The 10,000-nt window shown below is 32.9% G+C and overlaps 1 protein-coding gene across 10 annotated transcripts in view; it reads right to left on the bottom strand.

The window, feature by feature from the left end:
- Ogdh (oxoglutarate dehydrogenase Nc73EF) overlaps positions 1–7,433 on the bottom strand; it is a 60,186-nt gene extending 52,753 nt beyond the window's left edge. For 8 of the 10 annotated variants that reach the window (XM_070140222.1, XM_027364419.2, XM_070140225.1 and 5 more), the window contains exon 1: positions 7,316–7,433. The gene's annotated coding sequence lies outside the window, so the exon portion shown is untranslated. Of the gene's footprint in view, positions 1–6,152; positions 6,276–6,972; positions 7,085–7,315 lie in introns of those variants that run through there. The other 2 variants (XM_070140223.1, XM_070140224.1) reach the window with 2 other exon arrangements.
- Positions 7,434–10,000: the final 2,567 nt, after the last annotated feature.

Here is a 10,000-nt window from a genome sequence, read left to right as displayed (position 1 = left end):
GTGTATACATATATATACATATATATATATATTATATATATATGAACATGTATATATATATATATGAATATGTATATATATATATGTATATATATATATATGAATATGTATATATATATATATATATATATGAATATATATATGAATATGTATATATATACATATATATGAATATGCGTGTGTATATATGTATATATATATATATATATATATATATATATATATATATATATATATATATATATATACATATATATATATATATATATATATATATATATATATATATGAATATGAATATGTATATATATATATATATATATATATATATATATATATATATATATATATGAATATGAATATGTATATATATATATATATCAATATGTATGTATATATATATGAATATGTATATATATATATATATATATATATATATATATATATATATACATATGAATATGAATATGAATATGTATATATATATATATATATGAATATGTATATATATACATATATATGAATATATATATATATATGTATATTATATTTATACAAACATATACATACAAATATAAATACATATATATACACATATACATAAATATATATACCTAATATATAAATATATATACATATAAATATATATACATATATACATATAAATATATATACATATATACATATAAATATATATACATATATACATATAAGTATATATACATATAAATATATCTATTTTCATAATTTTATATATATACAAATATATATACATCAAATACATATATTTTCATAATTATAGATATAAATATACTTATTTATACATGTATATAAAGAAAAATATACAAATATAGAAATACGCATAAAAATACATATTAACATATAAACCATATACATATGAAAATTCATATATACATAAATAAATAGTTATATAAATATAAAAAACACTTAAATACATATAAAAAGGCTTATATACTTAAAAAAAAACATACACATCCTGTATATATATATATATATATATATATATATATATATATATATATATATATATATATATATATATATATAAATATATATGTGTTTATATATATATATATATATATATATATATATATATATATATAAACACATGTATATATATATATATATATATATATATATATATATATATATATATATAGATAGATAGATAGATAGATAGATAGATAGATAGATAGATAGATAGATAGATAGATAGATAGATAGATAGATAGATAGATAGATAGATAGATAGATAGATAGATAGAAATATAGATATAGAAATATAGATATAGAAATATAGATATAGAAATATAGATATAGAAATATAGATATAGAAATATAGATATAGAAATATAGATATAGAAATATAGATATAGAAATATAGATATAGAAATATAGATATAGAAATATAGATATAGAAATATAGATATAGAAATATAGATATAGAAATATAGATATAGAAATATAGATATAGAAATATAGATATAGAAATATAGATATAGAAATATAGATATAGAAATATAGATATAGAAATATAGATATAGAAATATAGATATAGAAATATAGATATAGAAATATAGATATAGAAATATAGATATAGAAATATAGATATAGAAATATAGATATAGAAATATAGATATAGAAATATAGATATAGAAATATAGATATAGAAATATAGATATAGAAATATAGATATAGAAATATAGATATAGAAATATAGATATAGAAATATAGATATAGAAATATAGATATATAGATATAGATATATAGATATAGATATATAGATATAGATATATAGATATAGATATATAGATATAGATATATATATAGATATATATATATAGATATATATATATAGATATATATATATAGATATATATATATAGATATATATATATAGATATATATATAGATATATATATAGATATATATATAGATATATATATAGATATATATATATAGAGATATATATATTAGGTATGTATATATATGAACACAATATACATGTATAAATATAAATAAATAAATATATATAAACATATATATTGATCAAATATACATGTTGTGTGTCTATACATATACATCTATCTATCTATCTATCTATCTATCTATCTATCTATCTATCTATCTATCTATCTATATATATATATTTATATATTTATATATATATATACATATATATACATATACATATATATACATATACATATATATACACATACATATATATACACATACATATATATACACATACATATATATATATATATACATACATATCTATATACATACATATCTATATACATACATATCTATATACATACATATCTATATACATACATATCTATATACATACATATATATATACATGCTTATATATATACATACATATATATATATACATACATATATATATATACATACATATATATACATACATATATATACATACATATATATATACATACATATATATACATACATATATATATACATACATATATATATACATACATCTTGTGGGTCTTTGCGCAAACAAAGACCCACAAGAGGCAAAGATGCTATCTAGGTCCAGACTAGCGCACTGTCAAACAATACCTGTGAAATGCCTCGACCCATCTTATCACCTCTATGCCTGGGTATCAGTTTTTGTCAGTTAGTTTCTGAGTTGTTCTTTTATCTACAATCTGTTCAGTGCAATTTCTTTTGTGCAGAAAATATTCATTATATTCGGCATAGCAAGCAGTCATGCCAGTGCAGTAGAAATGAAATTTATATATGAAGCTTATGAAACCATTTGATGAAAGAAGAATAAAAAATATATTTCACCAAATTACCCTCCATCTCTCTTTCTGGATGTATATCTGCTTTCCTCATCATATCATGCCACCAAAATTAAACACTGCCTCCAGTTATATGAACCCTTGCCACAGGTCTCCCTCTGGTGGCAAACCCGTGACTAGCACAAGTGGCCTCGGGATGACTTGGAGGTCAGTATCACATGGTCTGGTGAAAGTGAAGGATGTCTCCCCACTAACATGTGTCACTCCAGTCATAGTTCCTTTTGTAGCCTACTATAATTGTTCTTCTCTAATTGTTAGTAAACATGTCATATTCTTGTATTACCAACTGAGGTTATATTCTTATATCAACTGAATATTAATATACAGAAATTAAACCTACATATCTATCTCCCCTATTCAGTGATATCTAAAAATAAATAAACAACTTATCATATGTTCCATTTTTTGTTTTACATATATCATTAAAGTAACTTCACTCATGAAAATACACTAGTACCTTTTAAGTTAATACTAATAAAACTGATAAAAATGGTCACTCTCACTTTACCTGGATCCCACACCTGGCTAAAATAATGAGCCCATAGGAATTTCAGCCTCAAACTAAGTACCACACCTGTGCACTTGGTCCTCTCAATACAAACTGATTTGCTATAAGCACACATTCAAATGCTCTGAAGTGAAAATCACAATATTTGGGAATAAATATCAAAAGTTGGAAATGCCGCAACTTTATGGGTAAAAAGCAGGTTTGACACACCCAGCAAAGAGAGCACATTAATTCCATTTTCAAACACACTGATATGCAATTTTAGAATAATGTCCATCATAGAATGAGAGTACAAATCTGATGTTTCCCTCTTGGAAATCTGGATGGAACATATGGTGCTTACTACCAAAGTTACTTTTTCTAATCTATTGCAAATATTCTGCACACAAATCCAAGAGATGTGTCAGCTATTTTCCTCAAATACAGCTTACTCATGACAGCAAAACCATACTCTGTTATGCTGAACTCCAAATAAATTAACCATACTTTTATAATAAATACATATACCACATTGTATTTATAAAATTGAGTAACTTCCCAACATTTCAACTAAAATGCAAGCAATAACTTCTGTCATTCATTGCTTCTTTCTCTTATGCAATCCCTACAAAGTGACTGAATTTTTTTTCAGAATATCCAAGTGTATAATAACATTCACATTGCACCATTTTTTCTTAGAATGCAAACTTTCTGGTTTAAAAATATATTTGGCAATCTTCTTGTAATTATATGTAGTGAAATAGCTTACATTTTTCATATGCCGAAACTTATTTTCATAAACACTCACCACACACAACTATGAGAGGTTATGTAACTATATCAGTCACCTTCTGCTATTTCAATCATTCCACGCTTCACAATACCAGTATAACTGATGACATTTTTCCAAGATTCTTGATGATAATCTAGAATTTGCTTGAGCAAATATTACTTACTTCTTTCCACTGTTCAACACGGTCAATAACCCTCACACCACAAAACTGTCATCCACTCAATTTTAACTTAGTAATTCATCCAAATCTTTTCTAATTTCAACACTCAGATACAGTTATTGATACGGACTAGGAAAAATTCACAATACACAAGAGAAAAGCATCATGAATATCATAGAGGTCATTGTTTTTTGCAATAACCTCTGTGCCTGTATGTGCTCCAGCTGAGAGCAACATATCTCTGCCACTTATTTTCTATCAGACTTAGAGCTTGTACACCACCTCAGTGATTACTGTAAAAAAAAAAATAATAATAATAACTAGTATAAGCTTTATCTTGCTTGAATTTATGGGGCGGTGATTTGTTGGTCTTTACCCGAGTGCCAGAGTTGAAGAGGCCATGACAATTTCTTAATACAGTCCTATTGTTAACAATGCCCATATTCTAACAGATTAATCTTTTAGGTATGGGTGCACTATGTACGGGCAAATTCAAGATGCTTTTCTTGTACAGGACAAAAAGTTGCAGTCATCAGTACAAGAAATAATCTACAGACTCGGACAATAACATCATAAATAAAGAAAAAAGATTGCTCAGCACTCCCAGGTTTCAGCTCTATCTTGCCGAGCATACCATGGTGGAGACGATGCTTGTCGGTGGGTGTTGGGGGGCACAGTCCCCCATCAACCCTCACCTCGGGCAGTGCCCAAAGGGTACACCCAGGCATGGCAACTTAGATTATTAACATGGAGTTGGGGACTATAAAGAATTACATTTTAATATGTTGGGCAAACAATGGGGCAAACCATTTATAAACTAGTATGAGAATTTTTATCTTTGGTCTGTAAAAGTTAAGCTTGCTTTATTCTCACTACACACCAGTATAGCTACAATCCAATTAACACTCTTAAGAGATTTGATATAAACTCTGAAGTAGCCCAAGGCACCTGTAATCAATGGTTATAACATTATTTAAGTTCCAAGCTGAGAGAAAAGTGGCCATAATTTTTGTTTACATTCACGATGTCAACACGGCGAAGAACTTAGAAAAAGATGTATCGGTCTCCTCTCTTCTCTGTCATGTATCTCCATAGATGAAAAGTGTAAGTTTTATCAAGGTAATCATTCAATACACTTTTTTTACTGTAACCCTGATTGGTATCCATCGTAAATTTACCGTATCTTGCTCCCAGATATTTGAATTCCAACGTAACGCAACAAAAAAGCAAAATCCATCCAAATTTAAAAACATATATGAATAACAATCACTTAATTATTAAGTCATTCAGAACACCGTTATTAGGAATGAAAAACTATTGTTCACACCAAAAATATCCTTTGCTCACATGTCGCAGCCAATACATTGTTGTTGCTTTCTGTGACACATCCTCAAAAAACAACATTTTCTAACCAGGTGGAAGATCAAGAAATACTATAAACATTTGTATTACAGCAACGAAAAGCAATGAGGAGGTGCTACAGTACACACATAGTAGGCACAGCTGGGACCAAGAGGGGCTCCAAGCCAACAGGTTCAACTACTGCCAACAGCCTGAGGTTCAGAGGGGCAACTTAGGGCAACTGCCTCTCACAATTTAAAAGTCATTCATCAGGCACTGTCTTAACCCATCTTAAGGTGTGTCATAACTTAGCACTTTGCTATAATACTGCTGGACTTGCATTATCAATCTAACCAAAGCCAAATATTCTATTACTAATCAAAACTAAGCTAAAACATAAGCAGTAAACAGATGAGAGCAATGAACTGAATCAAAAATTGTATCATTAATCAGATACTCTTACAAGCCCTTTAAGACACCTAATGTATCTTTCCCCATAGAACTTACTCCTTCACTAAAGTCCACTTGAGTTTGCAAGCTTCTGCGCAGACACAGCAAGATACAGTTATATATGATGCCTCTTCCTCAAACAACACAACTGCAAGCTATTGATGGACCTGGCAGACTGTCCCTTGGCACCGCATCTGGGCCAACAACAACTACAAACACACACTGCGACATTTAATCAACACCCTCAAACTGAAATCCCTTAATGCAAGCAGAATGTCACTTCATATGAATAACTGTCAAAATGATCTACAAGTAGTGTATAACCACATTGAGAATTTTGTAGCCTTGCCTACCTTTTTCAGGCATCTGAGATCTTGAAAGCACAGCACAGCTTAGGAGCATCCCAAAGGGCCACAGAACAACCCACCTTAAAGCACTTCAAAGACTTCCATCACCAGGAACACACTGAAACGTCTTGAGCCTAACACAGACTACACTCTACATAGGCCTATCACCTCTACCGACAGACCATGTCCAAACTGCCTTGACCCTGAAGCCATAACTGATAAAAGGAGATGGAGTAACGCACACCAGCACGGGTAAATTCTCTCCAAACTCTACACAGGAGAGGGCTGGAAAAACATTTGCCTTTGCCGGCTCCCACAAAACTCTAAGAATTCATCTTCCTGGCAACTACAGCCTCTTCTTCTTTTCTTCATTTCCTTGGCACTGTTTACGCAACCTCTCTCCTTATTATCACGGAAGACGAATCTCGGTAACAAACGGAAAAAAAGGCGAAAGATAAGAAATGCATATGCCGATAAGAAGAATAACGGAGAGGGAGAGGGAGAGGGAGAGAGAGAAAAAATCCACTTGCCCTTTCGAAATCCTCCTGGGAAGGCAACTGACCTACAAGGCTGATGGGAGGGGGTATATGGCACAGGGCACAAACAAGAGAGCCGGCATAGGTGATTGTGACACTTGGAAGCTTGCCGAGGATATATTTACAGCTGTTAAACTTTACGCCATAGTCAGCTGGAGGAGGCGGAGGTGGAGGGAGACTGCGTATTTACATCTGCGTACGGATCAAAATTCCTCTTCTTGTGATATTTCTCTTTCGTTCAAGCTGAGGCGGCGCTTAGACTGTATCGTTTCGTGGTGGCACTAATTCAACTGAATCGATCGAACATTAGTACGGGCAAATTTGATTCAGCACTCACCTATCCTCCTCGGTGTCTTGCCTCAGACTGATCACTGACTCTCGACGAACCTCTTTCATGACGAAACACCTTCGGTTACCGGTTACTTTATTTCATTTCTCGTTCGGTTTATAACAATAAGCCGTTATTCTACCTTTTTGGTGTTCTTTCTTTATTGCAAAGGTATCTCAGTAGATTAATTGAAGACATGGCTGGTGAAAGAGAGTAGTTTTGAGGATATACAGCAATTGAACGATTGGCAACTTACGGTAAAAGGGAAAAGCATATCCATTATCAAGGGAAGATTTTCGAATATGTGATTAATCTTTGCCCAGTACTTACGCTGAAGCCGTGGAAAGAAATCCTTCTTATATTCTACTTAGAACTGTAATCGAAACTGTAAGTTTAAGCGACCAGGAAGAGAGAAAATAAACATCTTTAAAGGGGTAGCTGGTCGATATCAACAACGCAGAACACGCGGGCTCTTCAACACGTGGCTTGAACTATACGCAGCATGGCGCGTACGTTAAGGTAAATTTTGGTTTCATTCCGAAGAAATGTTGCGATTACACCCTCATTTTCCCATGCAAAGTGTGGCCTAAGGAAAGACGACTGTGCTCAGCGAAGTAAACTGACCATAAATTTAGATATCGGCCTTGATATTGGTGAGCGCACTCGGCCATGGCCCCTGCCGGGAGGCCGTGGCGCAATTTGGCGAAAGGAGAAACGTCTCCGCATTCGGCGAAATCAAACCTTTCCGTATGTCCTTTTAAACAGCCCTCCTTCCTTCGCCTTAAACGCCCAGTCATGTGGTAAAGTTTAACAGCTTATACTTCAACATTACCGAAAAATCATTAGACATTCTTACACGAATAAAGCTCTAACCCGTTCAAGAAATAAAATGTCAGACTTGACGCTGCCCGAGCAATGCCCGGAAATGATAGTCTTGAAGCGAAGGTTGAAGTGAGCTCCCAGACAAGACAGTTGCGAGATGCTTTATAAAGTTCATTTGACTCTCCGTAATTTCTTTTTCCTGTCGCCAAGTAAGAGGAAAGAACAGGTGAGGTCGACGGAAATTTGGGTTATGCTTGCGCCGGGGAATGCTGTGGTCAGGTGCTAGGCAGGTATAACGGACGCCGACTCATTACTGGGAAGAAGGCTCACGCGTAGTAAGCATATGGGGAAACGAGTGATACACCTGTGAAACAAATACGATAAGATGGGGTGGGATTGCCTTTTTCCTGTGTAAAGGATTAGGTGTTACTAACATTCTCGAAAGATTTACTGCCTCCCTTAAAGGTTTATGACCTGCTGTGCATTGCTGAAATGGAAGGATTTTAACGTATATACATGCGTATGAATATACACACATAGATAGATAGATGCATGTATGTGCGTTATTTTTCTTTCTTTTTTTCCTTTTAGTCCCAAACGTGCCTCTTCATTTTTCTGTCCCATTAACATAATATCGCCGACTTTCTCTCGAAAAATCTCGTTTTTTCTTTGCTTTTCTGAATATGTCATATCTGTGGCTTCTTTCATAGTTCATCGATTAGTCATTAGTTCAGCGATGACTAGAACAATGCTGTTTTACGTAGTTTTCACTTCCCAACATAATCATACAGATAAATGTGCTTAGAATAACACGATATCAGAGACAGCCACGCATGTGAATAGATCTAGTTTCTTATCGACTGGAATGTACCTATTTTAGAGATAAAGGTACGGGATGATGATTAGATTACATAGATATCTTTCAACTAACTAGCACATTAAACTGCCAAGCTATATTTCATCCTGTAAGTACCATTATCAAGTCGTTCCTCTTATAATTCCTCGCCTTCCGACTGTCCTCATCTTCATTGTCTCTATCTGTCTATTAAGATAAAATTCTCTTCGCTTCCTCTTCCAGATTCTCATTGGGAAGTTGTCACTTGTACGCAAGTACTTGGCGCCGGAAATCGCCCATGGGACAGCGATCCGCTCTTTTCCAGTTAACGCCTGAGAGAGAGAGAGAGAGAGAGAGAGAGAGAGAGAGAGAGAGAGAGAGAGAGAGAGAGAGAGAGAGAGAGTGAGAGAGAGAGAGAGAGAGAGAGAGAGAGAGAGAGAGAGAGAGAGAGAGAGAGAGAGAGTGAGAGTGAGAGTGAGAGTGAGAGTGAGAGAGAGAGAGAGAGAGAGAGAGAGAGAGAGAGAGAGAGAGAGAGAGAGAGAGAGAGAGAGTAAACACTTCTCTTGTAGGTAGACGTTCAATTGTCTTCCTGGCGCTTTCCTCCCCCACATGGGTGTACCGAAGCGAATGTTGCTCCCCGTCGATCGAAGGTCAGTAGAAGCCAACCGACCTTAGTACGCATAAGCTTTCGGGAACACTGAATGATAAAACATAGCGAAGCATCCTTACGTAGTCCAGCTAGGGTTCGGAACACCGTCCGCCTCAGCTGACCGGCCTTTCGCCATTCGGGGCAGTTCTTAGGCGATTCGCAAAGACATATTTTATTCCCTGGCGAAACACTTTTGGATTGAAATAGGCCTACATCTTGCGGGATCCTCTTACTGGGTCTTGGGCCAACGGAAATAAGAACAATGAAAAAGCTTTCAGTTTTTGAGTATGTAAACAAATATTAATTCGCTATATGAGTGGCACGTAAACAAATATTAATTCGCTATATGAGTGGTGAAGCTAAACGACCTTGTGATTTAAAAATAGAA

This window comes from Penaeus vannamei, chromosome 26 (genome assembly GCF_042767895.1).
Source record: "Penaeus vannamei isolate JL-2024 chromosome 26, ASM4276789v1, whole genome shotgun sequence".
Taxonomy (NCBI): domain Eukaryota; kingdom Metazoa; phylum Arthropoda; class Malacostraca; order Decapoda; family Penaeidae; genus Penaeus; species Penaeus vannamei.
Note: the sequence above shows the minus strand (reverse complement) of the source record. Positions and strands in the feature narration are given on the sequence as shown.